The 21784-nt window shown below is 36.5% G+C and overlaps 1 long non-coding RNA gene across 3 annotated transcripts in view; it reads right to left on the reverse strand.

The window, feature by feature from the left end:
- LOC127175151 (uncharacterized) overlaps nt 1–21784 on the reverse strand; it is a 273811-nt gene that overhangs the window by 245152 nt on the left and 6875 nt on the right. For all 3 annotated transcript variants that reach the window (XR_007828950.1, XR_007828952.1, XR_007828951.1), the window contains exon 2: nt 21086–21238. This is a non-coding gene — a long non-coding RNA (uncharacterized LOC127175151). The remainder of the gene's footprint in view (nt 1–21085; nt 21239–21784) is intronic.

Consider the following 21784-nt stretch of genomic DNA (forward strand, 5'->3'; position numbering starts at 1 on the left):
CTACCCCTCAGCCCAGAAGGGCTCATGAAGGCTTGTGAGGGCACAGGGGAAGTGATTAAAGACCTTACTCTTTCTTTCCTGCACTTCCAAATATAAGTTACGTTTGATGTCTGTGTGAGGGCGTTTGTAACAAACACAAGAAAAGCAGCTTTTCTTTTTTTTCTTCCTCTCACTTTGGATGGGAAGGGAGAACGCAGGTAAATGACACAGCTGTCCTTTGCCCATGGCCTCTGGCGATCTATCCTCTACAAAACTACCCATAAAGAGCGAGGGAAGTGAAGAGAGAGAGAGAGAGAGAGAAAGAGAGGGAGAGAGAGAATGAGCCCATTTCAGCTAGGGCTTCTGGCTACAGTGTTCAAAGAGCCGTGATATTGAAATAAAGAGCGAGCGGGAGCGGCGGGGTTTGGAGCAATCCATAGTGGGGTATTGATCAAGGTTAGCACTCTGTGAGAGAGCGCATCATCCCTACCGCGCCGCTGGCTGGAGGGCATCGCACACACACACACGCACACAGTCTTCACTAGGTGTCTACTCTAAAAACAGTTCTCCACATCTAAGCTAACAAGGAAATCTCACGGGCCGGTCCGGGCTCCGGGGAAGACTGAGAGAAAGGGAAAGAAAAAAAAGGAGAGTTTACAAATAACTTCTGAAAAAGGAAAAAATAACAGTGGATATTGAGAGCTTGATCAAAACACCCGCTCACCTCAAAGTGCAAACAAGTAGCCACATAGCCAGTGATAAATTACAAACAGAGGCGGGGGAAAAAGAGAAAAGAAAAAGAGAATTGTTTTAAAAACTGATTTAAAAACGTTGTGATCAACTGATGAGTAATCAATAAAATCAAATAAAATCAAAATAAAATAAAATGTTACATTGTTACATTTATGCTACATTTGTTTTTAGAAGCACTTAAGAAAATGTTAACGCACAGTCAAAGAAATATCGAAGTCAGAAATATCACTTTGTAATGGGAAGGGTTTTTTCTTACCTTTGTAAATATATGTTTGGTCACAATAAATCACTTTAAAAATAAATAAATAAATAAATAAATAAAGCTAAAATGTATACAATAAACATAAAAATGTGCAAAAATAAAAGCATTCTAAAGTATAACATATAATATTAAAATGATATATTTAATTACAAATGATTACTTAATATAATAAATAACACAATAGCACAAATGAAAATATAGGACATTTTCTGTGAACTGTCTGACTAACAAATAATAATAATGATAATAATAATAATAGTACATTATTATTATTAATAGTACATTATGATTATTATTATTATTATTATTATTATTATTATTATTATTATTATACCTAAACTATGGAACAGCACAAATGATCAAATTTTTCTATTCATTAAGTGACTAAAAAAATAAAAAATAAAAAATAAAAAATAAATAATAATAATAATAATAATAATAATAATTATTATTATTATTATTATTATTATTATTATTATTATTATTATTTAGAACAAAAAAATATTATTATTATTATTATTATTATTATTATTATTATTATTATCACCACCACAAAACTATGGAATAGCACAAATGAAAATATAGTAAATTTTGTGTGAAGTGTCTGACTAACAAATAATAATAATGATAATAATAATTATTATTATACCAAAACTATGGAATAGCACAAATGGCAGTAACAGAATTTTTCTATTAATTAAGTGACTAAAAAAGAAAAAAATTAACAAACTAATAATAATAATTATAATAATAATAATAATAATTATTATTATTATTATTATTATTATTATTTTTAAAAACAAAAAAGAAATTATTATTATTATTATTATTATTATTATTATTATTATTATTATTACAAAACTATGTTGCTAACAAACAAACTGAGAAGATCAAGAAGATGAAGAAGATGTAGAAGAAGTAGATGAAGAAGAAGGAAAAGAAAAAGAAAAGAAAAAGAAAAGAAGAAGACGACTTATATATAAAATATATATATATAAAATACATTTTTTGTAATACATTTTAAGAAATGTTTGGGCTAATTTTTAACTCTAATAGTACCACAACACCAGTCGTAAGTAGCATGGGTAAATTTGAAGCAATAGTCAACAATACAATGTATAGGTCAAAATGATCGATTTTTCTTTTATGCCAAAAATCATTAGGTTATTAAATAAAGATCATGTTTAATTAAGATATTTTGTAAATTTCCTACCATAAATATATCTAAACACCCTCAGATTCCAGATTTTCAACTAGTTACATCTCGGCCAAATATTGCCCCATCCTAACAAACCATACATCAATGAAAAGCTTATTTATTCAGATGATGTATAAATCTCAATTTTATAAAATTGACCCTTATGACTGGTTTTGTGGTTCAGGGTCACAAACGGAAGAAAATTTTGTATTAACTAAGTAAATAAATGTCTTTTTATATTTATACTATATTTATGTAGCCACTCTTCACTGTGGACATTTCTCCACCAACTTCATGACAAATCCACCAGGGAAGCTTTTTTAAACAAATTAAGAACTATTATGTGGAGCTCTAAACTGCCCATTTTGTCCTAATGTCCATGCTAATCCTCACAGCTCAACAGACAGACAGGGGCTTTGCTCTTCAGCAAGTGGTTCAGCAATTACAAACGTTTTCCAGTTTAAATACTGCAGCTGTCTTGACAGCCACATTCAACACAACGTTCCCAGCATGGAACATTCCAACAGAGAAAGTGCACGTGGTTTTGAGGGATTATGGACCAAAACCACACGCACATGTAAAAATCCCTGTAGAATAGGATATTTTCAAGCCTGGCATGTGCGGTTCATCATAATTTGGATGAATTTTTACCATCTTTTCAGATCTTTCAGAGTTAACAATATTGAATATGACACGTATTTTGTCAGTGCTATAAACCTTTTTGTGTTATAAAAAGACAACTCCTTAACCCATTAAAAATGGAACACCAGAATAAGCCTGTAATTGGCCGTTCCAAGAGAAAAGTAATCACCAACCACACGAGCCTCAAACAAGTTGTTGTTTTCTTCCTCTATAGCAGGTGGTTTATTGTTCTGGATGACAGCAGTAATGCTGACAGTGATAACTGTACCATTAAGAGTCTTGCTGAAGCAAGATTATACTGGTAAGAAGTGACCTCCTCAGTCAATGTGATTTTCAAAGAAGGACGGGGAGGATTTACACACTCTTTCACACAAGATGTGGGACCACTCAAGTTTTCATGTGCTGTGTAGAGAAATGTAACCTGCCAATTCAGTCTTGAGCCTCTTGGCTGGGTAAGAATCACAGGGCACACTGCCCTCATAATTGAAAAAACACCCTACAAAAACAGAACCTCTCATCCTAAAGAAACACGAGTGGGTTCCTACTGACAAAAACAATAAAGTAAAATAAAAATACACTGATATAAGCAAAACAGGGAAATCTGTTGAAATCTGTATTATACATTTCATAAATATTAGCTCTGTAAAGTAATTCATATGCCAATTTAGATTTAGGAAATGTTTTATCTGACAAATTATTTTACGCTACCAGTCAAAAGTTTTTGAACAGTTGGATTTTTAACATTTTTTAAAAAAAGTCTCTTTTGCTCAACAAGCCTGCAATTTGATCCAAGTCACAGCAAATTACAGCAAAAATACTAAAATTTTGAAATATTTTTACTATTTAAAATTGTTTTCTATTTAAATATATTTTAAATTATATGTACATTGTTATCTTATTATAAGCAAAACAGGGAAATCTGTTGAAATCTGTATTATATATTTCATAAATATTAGCTCTGTAAAGTAATTCATATGCCAGTTTAGATTTAAGAAATGTTTTATCTGACAAATTATTTTACACTACCAGTCAAAAGTTTTTGAACAGTTGGATTTTTAACATTTTTTTTAAAGAAGTCTCTTTTGCTCACCAAGCCTGCAATTTGATCCAAATTACAGCAAAAATACTAACATTCTGAAATATTTTTACTATTTCAAATTGTTTTCTATTTAAATATACTTTAAATTATATGTACATTGTTTTATATTATAATGTTATATTTTATTATATATGTAATTTATTCCTGTGATTTCAAAGCTGAATTTTTGCATCATTACTTAAGTAACATGAACCAGAAATCATTCTAATATTCTGATTTGCTGCTCAAAAAAATGTACTATTATTATGTTGATATTTATGTATGTTTTTTCAGATGAATAGAGATTTCAGAAGAAGAGCATTTATCGGAAATAAAAATCTTTTGTTAACATTATAAAAGTATTTATAATAATTTTTGATCAATTTAAAGAATCTTTGCTAAATAAAAATATTAATAATTTCTATAATTATAACTATTATAACTAAAATTCCTTCTGAAAATAAATAAATAAAAAATGTATATATATATATATATATATATATATATATTGTATTTATTGCATTTATTTGATTAAATATATAGTAACAAAATTAGTATTGTGTTGACAATTCCAAATTTTCAGCAGCCATTAAATATCAGAATAGAATTTGTTTGCAATAATATAAAAGTCTTTAATGTCAAATTTGATCAATTTAATGTGACCTTGCTAATTAAAAGTGTTTTTTTTTTTGTTGTTTTTTTTTAACAAATGAATAAACAAAAACAAATGGATATTACTCTACTCTTGAATTATCTATAAAAACATTGCATTGTTCTCCCACAGTACCTGTCAGACTTCTTGCAGCACTGCTTACACTGCAACATCAAGACAAAAAGACGATACACTTACATATGACCAATAAAAGTCCCAGAATTATAATGGGCTCCCTACCCTGTCACAAAGCTCCAGTAGAGATAATGGAAAACCAGATTTGGCCAGAGAGAAAGATCAGACATGGCAAAAGCCATCTGAAGGCAGTTCCCTCACAGGACCGTGTTAGGGAGCAGAAGTGATTCTACATTCTCTCTCGTTCTCTCTCTCTCATCTACTTGTCAGAGAGCAGTCTGGTCACTCTAAATGGATGGAGAAATTCCCTGCTTACTCATGCATACCGCTGGCAAATTGTCCCTCTCAGATCCCGGCCCTGCCGTGTGATTTGCGCAAGTCGCTGCTATGTAGAGTCTCTGCCTCATATTGGAAAAGGGCACCGCGGAAATAGACAAACTAGTCCGAGAGGTGCATTTGAAGAAAATTATATCTTTCAGGGCTAGCCGACGAGTCTGCGCAAAGGAGAAGCCACTAGGAGAAGAGTGAGACGCCTTTTAGTGGCGACCTTGGCAGGGGAGTGGGCGGCCGGCAGCATTTCGAAAGGTCTCGCTAAGGCTGTCGTGCATGTTATTGTCATCATACTGCGAATTAGGAGGCAAAGGAGAGCGAGAGACGAAGAAGAAGAAGAAAGTCGAGAGAGCGCCTAGGAAATATCAAACAACCTTCACCGAGCTAGCAAACAATTCTCATGAGAGATTTGAGAAGAGATCCTGGTTTCATGGTGTAACGGAGTCCCACACTATCATCACGGCTCTTTTGAGGGGAGAGTGTGGGTTTGCGGTAGGATGTCAGGTACAAAACATGAAGGAAGGGGATGTTGAACACACCGGTGCGAGTTTGTGGGCTGCTGTATCTGGTGCTGCCGTTATTGCATTGAATCCCACCTACAGCCTTCCATTTAGACTAGGTGAGTGACTGTGGGCCGAACAATCTTCCCTAATATTAATAATGGCTTCATGCGCCCCCTATGGACTGTGTGATTACCCCCCGGCACGTTCAGGCGTGCCACGGCACTGCACAACGAGTGCAGATTATTAATGCTTTTACCAACTTTGCCTCCAAGATCATCTGTAATAACAGAGAACATCCGTTAGCACTGAATTAGATCAATTAGACGGCACTCTTAAAAGAGGTTACAGAGCAATTCATAAATGGAGCTGTGAGGAAAGGCAAGAGCGAGGGAAAAAAAAAAAAAAAAAAAAAACGAGCCATGTTATAGTCCATGAATAACAATGAGAAGGTATTAGACAGCCTAATAGCACCGGATCATGCACAGACCTGTTGAGAGCTTCAGTCGCACTACAGGAGAGATAAACTTGGTCTTGTTACCAATGTGATTTATGCCAAAGACAGACAAGCCTCAGGTACTCGCAATTGTGAGCTCTCACACACAGATACACTACTATGAGCTTTAACAGACACTGTATATCAGGGGTAGGCATGATCCAAGAGGGCTGGTTTCTAAATTTTATTCCCAGAATTGAGTAATAATGTCCTATTTTACAATGATTAAGGAGGTTGTATGTTGTATGGCTATGAAATTAAATAAACAATGTGCATTTCAGCAATATTAGGAGTATTAGAACATTTATTGAACAAATATTTAATTTACTTGAAGTTCAACTTTTTTTTTTTCCAAAGCCAATTGAAAGAGACATAGAACCTGTATCTTAAAACTGCATTGGATTTATTGTAAATTCAGGTTGTCAGCCTTATAAAAGTGATAAATAATAAATTTCAAATAGAAAAAAAAATGCTTAAGCATAGAAAATAAGTCTAAAACATAAGCTTATAAAATAAGTACAGTTCAAAAGGTCAAAAGTTTACGTCCCCCTTTCAGAATCTGCAAAATGTTCATTATTTTACCAAAATAAGAGGGATCATACAAAATACACATTCTTGTTTATTTAGTACTGACCTGAATAAGATATTTCACATAAAAGATGTTTACATACAGTCCACAAGAGAAAATAATAGTTGAAGATATAAAAAGAGTTTATATCCCCTTGATTCTTAATAGTGTGTTGTTGGTTTAGTGATGGTTGTTTCCATTTTTTTTTCCTGAACAATTAAACTTCCTGCTGTTCTTCAGAAAATTTTTTGTGTATTTGATCCCTTTTTTAACAATGACTGTATGATTTTGAGATCCATCTTTTCACATTACAGAAGGTTCAAATGCTTACTGATGCTCCGGAAGAAAAAAAAAAAACATGCATTAGTAACCGGGGTGAAAACTTTTTGAATTTGAAGATCAGAGTAAAAACTTTATTTTGTCTTCTGAGAAACATGTAACTATTATCTGTAGCCTCTGAAGGGCAGTAATAAATGAGGGGGAAAAAGAAATTTAGGCAAAATAAGAAAAATATACACACCTCCAGTTTCCACCCTAGTATTAAGAATCAAGGGGATGTAAACTTTTCAACTGGGTCATTTTTATAAATTTAACTATTATTTTCTTTCGTGAACTGTATGTAAACATATTTTATGTGAAATATCTTATTCAGGTCAGTACTAAATAAACAAGAACATGCATTTTGTATGATCCCTCTTATTTTGGTAAAATAATTAACATTTTGCAGATTCTAAAAGGGGGATGTAAACTTTTGACCTCGACTGTACATATATGAATTTTCAGGTTGTCAGCGAAAAAGTGACAATGAATTTAAAATAGCAAAAAAAATACAAATTTTCTGTTTGCGGTTTATAAAATAAGTATGTATATAAATGTACATGCATATATTAATAAATAAATAAAATAAATGTTACACACATACTACTGTTATGCTGTTAAATAGTAAAGACATTTATAACGCTACAAAAACCTTAATAAAATTTAATAGAATGACAGAATATTCAAATGATTCCTGGAGGATCACATAATGTTTAAGACTGGAATAATGGCTCATACATTACATTTTTAAATATATATAAATAAGTTTATAAAGTTTATAAATAAACCAGTTGTTTTTTTCTTTTTTATTGTAGCCTAATAATATTTTGTTGGCCAAAAACATTGAAAAATTGCTGTGTCACATTGCTTTTGCAGTGTAAAGACTGCTTAATTGGAGGGAAAATAGCAGAAGCAACAGCAACATAAATTTATCATTGATTCATAATTCATAAATCACACTGTAGAGTTATACTGTAGTTCAGCATTAAGGTGATCCAAAAGGCAATAAAATTAAATAATAATAAAAAGGAGAAGGAAAAAAGTCAAACCCAAATACAGACAGGTAGTAAAGAATATGCCAAGCTCTTTTATAAGCAAACCGCATTCATCATGTATTTAACATGTATTTACAGAGAAATTCTGCCACATAATATCCAAACTCTCTTTTTTCTGTTTCGTTCCCTCTCTTAGTTTAAAATCTCTTGATCTTTAATCTCTGTGCCAGTGCCTGTAATAAAGATTATGGCAGCGAGCTACTGACAAGTCAGTTAAATCTTAGCTGGCTGACAACTCTGGCAACAAAAGTATTTGAATATAATTCTCAAAAGGGAAAATGTTTTAATAACAGGCAGCCAGCGTGAACACAACCGCATTGGAGGGTCAGATTTGGTGGCCACTGACTCGCATTAAAATGAGCAAACAAAGCTTGTGTGCATCTGACGGGTGTATATTAACCGTCTGCGGTGATAATGCTAGTAGGGGTTGTGGATGTTTAATGACACATCAAAGCCACATGACGGGCCCACAGAGGCACTGATTTTACAATACCACACTTAAATCTTCAAGCAATCCACATATGCCTACATCAAATTGTCTGCGCATGTCGTCTGCTAAGTCACCGGTTACCTGCTATACCTGTCTTAAACATCCTGATGGTGCACAAGTACCACTCCCAGCAGTCTCACTCGACAGGGCTGAGTTGAAGTCAAAGGATGGGAGAACAGATACACAAAGAGCGAACGCACTGCCCTCTCTGCTGCTCCACTGGCTGTTCAGACCGCTTTACGCACACTGCAAGCTGGCTAATTATCATGGGGTTCTATGCTATCCCCCCTTGCCCCCCTCCAATCGAGCTCAGCACACCCCCACATCCCCTGCGGGCATGGGACGCACTGACAGTAATCTCCCTGTGACAGCACTTGGACGTGCCGTCATTAAGCCGTCCGTGTTATTGAGATGATAGCCCTGAGAATGTGGCCATCGTGCCAAAGAGAGCGAGCGATGAGCTGCTCTTCCTCTCCGGCTGAAAGACAATGAAAAAGAAAAAAAGGGAGGACAGACAGTTTTCCTCTTTCCCAAAAGCCACACCAGTTTAATCTGTGCTTTTAACATGCTCTTGCCAAGGAATATTTTACAGTCCGCATGTTGACTTAATTAAACAGAAAATCGACTTAAAAATATCTCCTCCATAAGAAAACCCCAAAACAAATCTGATTTAAGCATACGCAGACAGGACGCAAACAACAAGCGATAGTTAAGGGAGTAGTTTACACATTATTTACTCACCCTCATGTTGTTCCAAACTAGCATGGTCTCCTTCTCGCATTTCTCTTTTTTGGTACAAAAATGATATATTTTGTAGATTATCCTGGCTGTTCTTTTCCATACAATGGAAGCAAGTGAAGTTTCAGCAACTAAATTCCCTCCAAAAAGTTTGGAAGGCCAAAATAATTGACAAAACAGCTTCTCTGATGACACGTATTAACTGTGAATAAGCTACAACAGGTAAATATATCAGCACTGTGGACAAAAAAAATGATGCTAGAGCAGCAATATGCAAAATTAGTTTGTCTGAAATATCACCAAGTGGCTCGTTGCCAAAGAACTTCACTTCGACTGGTTTAATTTATTTTGTTTATATTTATAACCGTGGAAAGATGTCAGTACACACCATTTTTCAAGCACAAGTCCACCAACTTTAATTTACTCTCCTGTCTGGTTTGTTTGTCGGAGATTGGAATGGCAGCTTCTCGATTACAATTGGTCAGATCACCTGTCAATCAATGAGTCTGACAATGAGTCAATTACCCATTTGTTTGGGTTTTCTGTCCCTTTGTGTGTGAGGCAGAATGAATTTCAATTTTTTTTTTAAGATTTATTGACTATTTGCTGATCTTTCTCTCTGCATTAGCTTTCAAATCTCATTTGTGTGATGTAAATATGCACATTTTAAAATCTGAAACATCACGGTTAGTTGCCAGACACTTGGAAAGCAATGATGTTTGGCATTTTGATACATCTTTATGTGCCCAATTTAAATATACAGCATGTGAATGAGACAAAAATGTAAAATGGCTCAAAAAATTTTGAATATAGTGCATGGATCATATTTATACACCATCTGATATCTGAATAAATAAGCTTTCCACTGATGTGTGGTTTGTTAGGATAGGGCAATGTTTGGCCGAGATACAACTATTTGAAAATCTGGAATCTGATGGGGTAAAAAAATCAAAATATTGAGAAAATTGCCTTTAAATTTGTCCAAATGAAGTTCATAGCAATGCATATTACTAATCAAAAATTAAGTTATGATTTATTTGCGGTATGAAATTCACAAAATATCTTCATGGAACATGATTTCTACTTAATATCCTAATGATTTTTGGCATAAAAGAAAAATCGATAAATTTGACCCATCCAATGTATTTTTGGCTATTGCTACAAATATACCCGTGCAACATAAGACTGGTTTTGTGGTCCAGGGTCACATATGCAATACTTTTAGCCTGACAGCCCTTGGTAATCATTCACTTCCACTGCCCGGAAAAGGGCAGCGTGAACATTCTGCTAAAGATTTCTTTTTTGACAAGTGATGAACAATTGGAAATTTCAATTTAACGTGTCAAACTGTTTGATAAATTGCAAAACCACGTTATCCTAAAGAAAGAACGAAGATCAGATGAGCGGCAGAGTGAGTGAGTGAGGGAGAGAGGGAGAGAGAGGAAAGGAGAAAACTTTCCTTTCCCCCTCCTCTTCTCTCAGAGTCTCAAAGTGCCCTGACAGGGAAACAGATGGCAATTTAAGCAGAGAATTTATGAGCGCCACAATCTTAATGTTGCATAAAGAAAAGAAAAAGACTCGCATCAAGCCCACTGACAAATGTACTCGCTAATATTAATGCACTCCTCATTCATCCAATATGCTTCCTAATTGCTTTTCTGTACACAGTAATATGGCACCTGCTGCTCAGCCCTTGCTCCGGCGTTCAGGAACCAGGCAAGGCATGGGCCGCCACTGGCCCTCGCGTCGTGATGGATGCAGGGCCGTGCATCACGCACCGAGCCTGTCAGGCAGCATAATTAAAATTTTAGACTTACAGCCGAGAGAGAGAGAGTGAGAGAGTGAGAGAGAGGGAGAGAGGGAGGAGTGGTAAACAATCAGACAGAAAACACGGCCACTGCTCAAAGGCATCTTCACAGTCAGTTCACACACTCCGAACACCTCTAGAAGAGTGACTGACACAATCACACACAGGTTCACACAAACAAGTCAGAATATACATGAACAGCCACAAGAACCTATATATATATCTGTCTGAAACAGCATATAGACTAGAGAATTTGATGACTTCCTCAACACCATTTCTTAAGATCACTACCTATCAAAAAAGGAGGAAAAAATCAGCTTAAAAGCCATTTCAAGTATCAAAAAGCTTATATCATTACAGTTAGCATTCATCATTACGGGTGAATTTCACAAAAGTGGTCAAGAACATGTGTTGTTATTTTATTTATTTATTTATTTTTTTTGGAAAAAGAAATCCTAATTGACCAAAAAATTATATTCACAGTTTACATTGTTTTAGCTTGAAAGAAAGAAAGAATATATAATATAACTATAATCTAAATATTATTCAGTCATTCTTATCATTCTTATAGTAGGAAAGAAAGAAAGAAAGAAAGAACGAAACAACGAACGAAAGAAAGAACGAACGAAAGAAAGAACGAAAGAAAGATGAATAAACAACACATTTAGTATTTATTTATGAATTTTTGTTCATTAAGGAGGGATTTTGTGAGATTCACACACATTCACCCACATATCGGCAACTGTTAGTTTTTCTATGTTTCCAACGTTCTTTGAATCCAGTTTCCAAGATTCACTCTTGGAATCACTACACATCAGTTAATTGTTATTCAAGTAAAGAAATCCTTGATTTCTCTCTCACTTAAAAATTACACTCACTTTAAATCTCGTTCCACTGCTCGAACCTGTGGTTCCTGCATGCTGAATAAGTGTCTGAGTGTGGAATTACACCTTGCACAGAGTCATTTGGGATAATGTAGATCCTCCCTATAGCTCTTGTCATTAACTCTATAACAGCTGCTGTTAAATGCACTAAATTGTACTATAATGAGCAAGTGAATTGCAAGCAATTACAGAGTTAAATTGAATAAATCCTCAGAGCAATAAATTGTCCTTTCTCTTTACTTCAGATTTAATTGATGCATATTCATATGGAGACCCACGCATATAATTCTCAGAGAAACAACGCTGTCTTCCATTTAGATAGATTCACTAACACTTTCAAGATCTGGTATTAACACCAACTACTAAAACAAATGTGACCCTGGACCACAAAACCAGTCTTAAATAGCACAGGTATATTTGTATCAATAGCCAAAAATACATTGTATGGACAAAAAATTATTTAAGAAATAAAAGGTTTAAGAAATAAAATAAAATGTTATTAAGTAAAGATCGTGTTCACTAAGATATTTTGTAAATTTCCTACTGTAAATCAATATCAAAACTTAATTTTAGTAATATGCATTGCTAAGTAATTCATTTGGACAACTTTAAAAGTGATTTTCTCAATATTTAGGTTTTTTTGCACCCTCAGGTTCTAGTTTTTCAAATAATTGTATCTCGGCCAAATATTGCACTATCCTAACAAACCACACATCAATAGAAAGCTTATTTATTCTGATTTTTTTCTTATTCATTCAAATAAAACAATAAATTTATAAAAATAAAGTCTATTTTTAAATATATAGGCCTACAACACACCATATTAAAATGGATAATAACAAGCATTTTTTGATTTTTTAATATATAAAAGTAAAACTGCATATATAAACACAAATAATAAAAAAAATACTTTATATGTGACCCTGGACCACAAAACCATAAAGATCAATATTTTGAAAATCTGTATTCTGAGGGTGCCAAAAAAAAATTAAATATTGAAAAAAAAATCACATTTAAAGTTGTCTAAATGAAGTTCTTAGCAATGCATATTACTAATCCAAAAATAAGTTCTGATATATTTACTGTAGGAAATGTACAAAATATCTTCATGAAACATAATCTTTACTTAACATCCTAATGATTTTTGGCATAAAAGAAAAATCGATGATTTTGACCCATACAATGTATTGTTGGCTATTGCTACAAATATAACCGTGCTACTTACTTACGTTTATTTATCTTCATTGCTTTTATAACAGTTTGCAACCATTATACACCCTTACTATGAATCTTACAGGATTTTCACACTGGGCCCATTTTACTGTCTTCCAAATTTGACTGTGATTGTTCCCAGTACCCCCTGCAGCGTTGGTCTGGTTTCAGACTCGCTTGATTCTATCGAACCCTGGTGCATTTGCGTTGATTTGCAATTACACTACAGACTTACTCTCATTCATATCCAAGGTAAATCACCATCACTGTCGTCTCCTACATGGGTTTTGTTTAACTAATTACATCATCATTGGCTAAAATGGATGTTACTTTACTTCCTGAATAAGTGTTTGATCTGCTTTTCACATTCACACACTTTGCGCCATAGTTCCACTGCAACCAAACTCAGACTTCCTCCTACACATAGTCTTGAGTTCGGTACCATGGTGTGCTCCTGGGTCTTACCTCAAATGACTTGGCAAGTCAAGTTTCTCAACACCAAATGTCTGTTGCTCTCCAGTGATTTTAGAAGAAGCAGTTTTGGAGCTTGGTTCTGAAAAATAGTATTGTTACAGTATGTTTTCATAGACAAATTAAAATTTTGACCGGTCAAGATACGCTCCCTTTAAAAGCAAACTGTTAAAAATCACGATCATGACTTTTACAAACCACTGGTGTGATTTAATGTAATTTTAATAAGACAAATAACGAACAAGAACACTGATTTGCAAAGCAAATTTTACAAAAACTATCCTACGATCATTTATGCCTATACATTTTCTAACTCTTCTCCATAATTCAGCACTCTAGCATGTTTAAAATGCTCATATACACACACAAAAAGGGTTCAACAGCATTCTCTGGCTCTGGTTCTGTGTCAGGGACTAACTCTGTTATGTGTGTAATGGGGAGTGTTGTGCACCTGAAGGCACTTGTCAACACAGGATCCCAGGAGCTGGCAGCAGCCGGGGGCCCCAGCGCCACACATCTGCTCTACCCACTTCCAGTGGGCACACATATCAAAAACACAATCCGTTCAGACACACACATGCGCAAATAACCACTCGTTTAGCATGAAAGGCAACAAAAACTTTGTTAAAAAAAAATATATATATATATATTTACATTACATTTTTTATTTATTTATATATATATATAGATAGATAGATAGATAGATAATTTTATCTCATTTGCATCTCATCAGGTTTTTTGTTTTTGTTTTTCTTCAAGTGTGTGTAACAAGGACATGCTTGGCCGCAGCTCTTTCCTCAGCCCATGTAAAACTCGCGCTCATACCGCCACATACGTGGCATTTAACACAGCATGGGCATGCGTTTGCACATCTCAACACCTTACATTACTGCGCTCATCTGTGCAATTGCATTCCTGAGACAGCTGCAAGTTCCTGCCCACTTGCGCACATCCCAGATAACTCTCTCTGCTTCAATGTCACCACAATTACACAACACAGGCACGGGACCAAGGTCCGGTTTGCAGGCGTGAGGTAATAATTGGGTTGTATTTTATGGTTTGTGTATTTTAAGATTGTGAGAAATAGCTCGGCCGAATAAATCATTCATACGTTTAGAGTGATTACCGGAGCGAGAAGAGGGGGGAAGCTGGATCGCCCAAGATAGATTACCCATAATGCATTTCAAGAAGGCAACTAATTAGCAGAAGAAAGGTCAAGTAAAACCAGAAAGTGATTAGAGAGAGGAGACAGAAAAAGAGAGAAGAGAGAGAAAGCGAGCGAGAGATGTTCGCATCTCACATACGTTTAGTCACTTTTGGAACGTGGCCAAATTTTTTTTCCCCGCCTCGATAACTGAAAGCAGTCGCTTCAATATTTAATGAAATGCTTATGTTGTGGCACCTGGACACATCCGCATCCACAGCGACCCGCTGCCTCCCAAGTGGGTCATTACTGTAGCCATTTGCAAAGGGCACGGGCCTCTCTCCTCCAGCAATGATGCCAGTCTTCGGGAATCTGCTGCAAAAACAGCAGGGGACGTGGGGGCGGTGCCGTACCCATCCACCGGGAAGACGGAGCACCGCTGCAGAGAGGAAAAAATAAAAAATAAAAGAGGCAACAACAACAGCCCAACGTTGCACCCAGAGCAAAGCTACTCCCACTGAGCCTTGCTACGCTACAGCCCGCAGCCAGGCTTCTGCTGCCTTCTACGCCCAGAGATTACAGCGCACTGCCAGCGCAGGCACGGCGGACGCATTTCTTCTGGCGCATCTCTCCTGTCAACAGCGAAAACACAGCTTTGCGCTGGCACCATCCGCTAAGCGCCCCCCCTCCCCCTTAATGATCCAATGCATCAATACCTTCAGCCATCAACGGGGAGCAGATGTCCTCCGTTACCGTATCCTTGGCCGGGATTGGGAGCGCTGCTTTAAAAAGCATTAGTCTCCAGGTCCAGGATGGCTGTCTCACCGTGGCCCGCCACCCGCTTCCACTGGCAGGTGATCCCGGGGCCTAATGGAATTTAATTACTTCAGCCACATTAATCATGGCTACAGTGGAACAGCCACTATTTCATCTCCACTCTTAGGGGTTATTAGTACAAATACACTGTCAAACTGCATTGTGGAAGTGGCATTTTAGGTGTCATCGCCTGTACATTTATTAAAATCTATATCAATATCTTTCAGCGGACACTGCTCTCACCACCCCCCTCCTCGGTCGTCTCCCGTGCACATTAGGGTTTCAGACAAAGTTTCCTGGCATGAAGTGACACCGGTCTGGGAAACTTTTCCTTCATTAATTCTTTCCTGCCACTCCTGCCCGTCGTTTGACGATTGATTGGACGTGGCTGGCAAGGACAGCGGAGCAGCGCTTCAAGACAACATTCTGAAATAGAGACTTCATGCCCTGACTCGATGGAGGTGTCAAAAGCATTACTCAATTCATTATATTATTAATGGTCCGATGGTCACCAGCGTTTTTCACAACAGCAACGCTTTATAGATAATACCTGGCAACGTATACCTAAAACATTTTTTTGGAAATGTACTTTTTATTATTTGTGACCCTGGACCACAAAACACCATAATAAGCTGAATAAATAAGCTCTCCATTGATGTATAGTTTGTGGCTGAGATACAACTATTTGAAAATCTGTAATCTGAGGGTGTAAAAAAAAAACAAAAAAAACGAAATATTGAGAAAATCGCCATTGAAGTTGTCCAAGTTAAGTTCTTAGCAATGCATATTACTAATAAAAAAAATATATGTTTTGATGCATTCATGGTAGAAAATTTACAAAATATTTTCATATTGGCATTAAAGAAAAAACGATAAATTTGACCCATACAAAGTATTGTCGGCTATTGCTACAAATATACCCATGTGACTTAAGACTTGTTTTGTGGTCCAGGGTCACATTTACCTATGACAGTTTTACAGTTAATGTTTCATTGATGTTGTCCACAGTTTTTTTTTTGTTGTTTTTTTTTTTCGCCCAGGAAAATAATTTTATTTAACCACCCATTAGCACAGAGCAGTAAGTTTCTGCTGCTTAAATACTGGAATTTTTTTTAGAATTTCATTCTTTAAAGAAGTTAACTTGACTTGTTAGAAAATAATTAATGTTCCCCCCCAAAATTTACAGTGTTTTATTATCTCTAAATACTGCATAGCAGTATATCATCTCTACCACCTTAACACACCTAAATAAAAATAGCACTTTACACACACATTTATTTCTAAAAATCACTCAGCCAAGGACCAGGTGCTGATTTGTTCTGTTTTAATTATTATTTCTAGCCTTGAAATAAAAATCAATAGGTAGATTCTCCAAGCCCTCATTATCCCGTTTCATGTATTTCATAGTAAAATAAAAAAAGCCACAATAGTAATATGTGGAATTTGAGTCCTGCTGCTCTCAAAACACGAAGGTCAGGGAAATTAATTTTACTGACTGTGGAGGTGAGGAAAGGAAAAAAGGTGAAACCACAATAAAAAACTCCTGCTATACAAAATATTTCAACAGCAGGTAATTCAGTACTCGCTGTTCCATACGTTTCAATATTTCCTAATGCAAGTCTCGCATGAGGATTCGAACACACAGCGACAGCTGAATTAGAGACCAGCAAAGAGAAATTCACCTTGCTACAGAAACCTTAACCTCGTGCATCTCTCACCAACTTCCAGTTTTTGTTTCATGTGACAAAATCACTTAAAGGCATACCTGAAGAATTTCAAACAGGCTATTTTGTAGACATGCACCAGTTTAATAAAAACACCAATAGACATCACAGCAAAAAAGCTCACTTGAGAGGCAACTAAAATCAATCCAGAATCAGGTTTGAATCAGGCAATATAGTTCTACAGCAGAAAAAAAACCCTAAAGATTTTGTTTTACACATAAAACATGCATGCATTCAAAGCAAGTGATGAGAAACAGCCTAAAGCTCTGCTTTGATGAGGATACACCTATCAATAAAAACATAATGGATCTGGATCAGAGAGCTTGTTAGTTCACTCGCAGCCAGACCAGAACCCTATAGCACTGACAAAAGAAAGCATGCGCTTTTAACAAAGGCATATGCATAGTGAAAGCTTTGGGCTATATAGATTACTATACGATTTCTAGAACCTATGCTTGCGCATGTGTGATGTTGAGGGGGGAGTTGTGTTAATGAGGCTCAGGTAGCCAGAGAGGCAGCTGGGCCGCAACAGAGGATTCTGGGTGTGAGAATGCGAGCGGTGGAACCCTCTGGATCCCTGCCACTCATCTGGCCACCTTCCTAAGCAGGGCAGAAAATCAAACAAGTAGGAAAGAATTAAATAAAAGCAAGAAGAAAAATGATTTCTTATAAATAGCAGGCTTCGCCAGAAGGCATAGGAAATGAGAGCAGCGAGGCGCAGGAGAGGAGCTTGAGCTTGACACGGGTCTTAAAATTGAGAGGGGGCGGAATCAGGGACCTATTGCGCAAAATGGCTCCAACCAAAGCAAGGATTAGTGTTCCTGCCTCCACAGCCAAGATTCTCCAGAACAACTAATCACCTTCAAGTTCTCTCGCTTTTTTTCTTCCCTTTTTCCTCCTCACTGTCTCTCGCTCTCCTTCTCACTCCCTTTCTCTCTCTCGATCCTCTTTAAAGTATCATTTCACCCCTCACAGCCATTATGGCTAAAATTAAGCAGAGAGTGTTCTGCCAGCGCCGATTAGACACATCCCTAGATCCGCGCTGAGGAGAAGGTGTCATGTCAGTTACAGCTCTGAGAAAAAACGTGCTTCGCCACGACGGTCTACGCGGGCAGGCAGAGAAAGCAACGTACATCTGTGCCACCCAGCGAAAAGACTTGCGGCGAGAATAGTTTCGATTCGGTTCAGAGGGCTAAAATATCAGCCGGCAATTAGAAACGAGGAGGAACGGCGTACAAAACAAAGCTTTTGTGCAAAACCGTTAATAGACTGCAGCGAGGTTTGAGTGAACAAGTGTTATACAATTCAAAATAAAGACAGATAATCTACTTTCAAGTGAGCTTAATTAAACTTATCCTGCAAGAATACAAATGTACATTTGTTTACGGTCGTATGAATATTCTAGTAGTTAGAATTCGCTTGAATTCATTTACTACAAAACAACGGTTTGCATATCAGTCAAAAGCATGCGGCGATCAATTAGCTTAATGCAAAGAAACAAACAAGCGCTTCTTTGTTGTTGCTTAAAAATACAAAATGCAGACATCAGCAAATCTCACATTCACACTTTAACCCACTTACAACAAAAAGCCAGAGAAGAAACTGAAGTTTCATAATTAGCTATTGCAAGGACGAGCATAAGAATGCGTGTTTACTTCATCTATAAGCAGACGGAGTGTTTGTACACCTGTTTAATGTGACATTCTGCGAGAGATCTGCATCTCACAAGCACGGCTGCGCCCGCAAAGGGCAGCGATGATATTGATAAAACAGACGTTTTATAATCACAGTGATCTAGAGAACTGCACTGCCACAGGAAGTTTAAATGAGGCTTAGATAGGTCACCTTCAACTTTAAGAGTTTTGTCTGACCTTTAGTTCTTTAATGTCGAGCCGCTGGTTTCGAAAGGGGAAAAAAAAAAAACAGAGGAAGAAGGATGGCTGTATGATTTCTCTCCAGTCCTATTCAGAGACAGATGAAATGGGCCCTGCATACTTGCAAATGACTGGGAAATATGCAAGTAATTTACCGTTAAATTCCATAACAGGAAAACCTAATTGTACAGCATGTCCAGCCTAATTGAATTGTTCTACAAGTGCATTACTGTTATGGAAATAATACTGACAGGAGTGATAAGAGATTGAACGAGAGACACTGAATGGAGAATAAAACTATTAGGCTAAAATATTTTTTTAAAATCATACACAGAAAGCGTTTTGGAAAACATGGGTGATCTAAAAAATCTAAAATTAAACTCTAAAAAAAAATTACCATAAATTAACAATTGTTATAACAATAATCATTTGGATTATGCTTATGCTTATGCTCATGCATGCACTAAAAATAAAGAACAGCAATTATAAAATTATTAATTAATAACAAATGCTTTCAAATTAGAAGCATTCAAAATAGCAACACCACTCATCCAATCCAATGTTTTAACTTGCATATAAACTACATATTTTTAAATGTTTGCAATGTAAATAAAACACTAAATAACATGCTCATTTGTCAAAAAAAACTGAAAACTGCTTGATGCACTTGTAAAAATGCCCTTTTGCTTGCTCAGACTTGAAAGGCCTCCCTCTGCTGGTCATAGACTAAAGTGCATTTGACCCTTCCACCGTTTTCTTGCATTGGCCTCTGTCAACTAACAAAAGCAGCAGCCTGTGTCAAACCAGGCTGTCAATTTCGTAAAAGAAAGGCGTGTTTGTGAGATGCAGGATGCGCTGAGCAAACGCATATAAAGAAAATTTGCATCCACGCTTGTGTGCACCAAACACATTCAGCCAGTAAATACATGCTGCCAAGCCTTTCTTACAAAACAAAAAGTACACAGAGATGCATACATGTATGCATTTATAATGCAAAGATAACTATGTGCTGAATTAAATCAGAATACTCTTGTTGTAATAATTCTGCGGTGAATATTAGCCTTCGTTTGATTGATGCAAAGCACATGTGGTTATATTGAAAAGCTTGAGTGATAACGTCGAATCGGAAATGTAATATCACCAGCGTTTCCAAGAACTGCTAAATTTCCATATATGTTACACTCTGACTACAAAAAAAATCTCATTAAATCACATCACTCTTAAACACCGGAACTGCCTAAATATAATGAACCTTGTGATCTCAAGCCACAGTATCTCTTTGACAGCAGGTTGTTTCAGCAATGATAGGTTAATGTAATTTCTCTTTTGTTTTCATTCAGTCATCACGGAGGAGATGTCCTTCCGCGATGACACGCCGATGGTGAGCAACTTCATTTCAGCCCCGGAATATCTCACGCATGTGACAACACCTTCCTTTGTTGCCAAGAGTGTTGAACTGCTTTGAACTGCCGACTGACAGAATAGGGAAGCCATTCCAAACGCAAATGTAAATTATTGTTACTTACACGTTTAACCCTCTAGACACTGTCCTCGTATGTGGAGGAATTCTGAAATCATGTTGCCCTCTTTTGGCTGGCATGTGCGACTGCAGATTCTTTCCTGACATAATTACGGCTGCTTGAAAATGGGCAGATTTTTAAAAAAGGATGAAGGTGTGCCATCACGATATGATGTTGAAAAATATTAAATGTGAATGTGAGATATTTAAAAAAAAAATCAGATGACAGTGTTACAGATATAAAGGTTATGACCTTCCAGTTGCCTTACACAGGATGGTACAAAAGAAAAAAAGATGAATTTGGCTGCCACGACCTGTAAAAAAAATCGCCACACTAGGCCAAACTACCCTGTAAAGGTCTATTAATGAATATTTCCTTTTCATACTAAGTCTATTCCAAACACAGTGCTTTCGTTGCCACCGTTTAATTTCATACTCACTCGCTTTCTCCGCCTTCCTCTCCCTCACTCCTCGTCAGACCTGCGGGTCACTCCAGCAGGAACAGGAAGTATCCGTCCTCCTTTCCAGAGCTCACCCCTTCGTCAGTTTCCCCAGCGTTCTCCCAGCATTCCAGTCTTTGATTTCCCACTCGTCTGCAAAGATAAGAAACAAACCCCAGCAATGGGAACTTTCAGTGAATATCCTTTTCAGCCTCCACACCTACTATCTGTTTTGCTTTCTCTTTTTTTTTTTTTCCTCCCTCGTTCATCTCTGTGCTCGGGGAAAGTGAAGAGGTGGGTAGTTTATTCAGTAATATTCAGAACGGTTGATCTAAATAAAGATGCTCTTCAAATTCCAGTGTATGTCTAATGGTCTATCACAGAGGGAGGTTTACTGATCTGATTTAAACAATGCTGAGTGGAAAGGAGGAGCGGAAAAAGGACTTTTGTGGTGACAGATGCACTATCGAGAATTTTGGTGGCTCATATTTCAAGCTGGTGAAATAGAGTCGTTTAAACGTCCTGTACTGCCCAATACATAGCGGTAAATAAACGATAAGAGCTCGGCGATAAGCAACCCGCCCCACGCTCTCTCTCCTCGCAGCGGAATCGATACGGCCTGTGCAGCATATCATTCATCTCATAAGTATAATGAATACTTGTGTTATTAATCTCATCTTTATACAGGGGTAATATGAT

This window comes from Labeo rohita, chromosome 13 (genome assembly GCF_022985175.1).
Source record: "Labeo rohita strain BAU-BD-2019 chromosome 13, IGBB_LRoh.1.0, whole genome shotgun sequence".
Classification (NCBI taxonomy): Eukaryota; Metazoa; Chordata; class Actinopteri; order Cypriniformes; family Cyprinidae; genus Labeo; species Labeo rohita.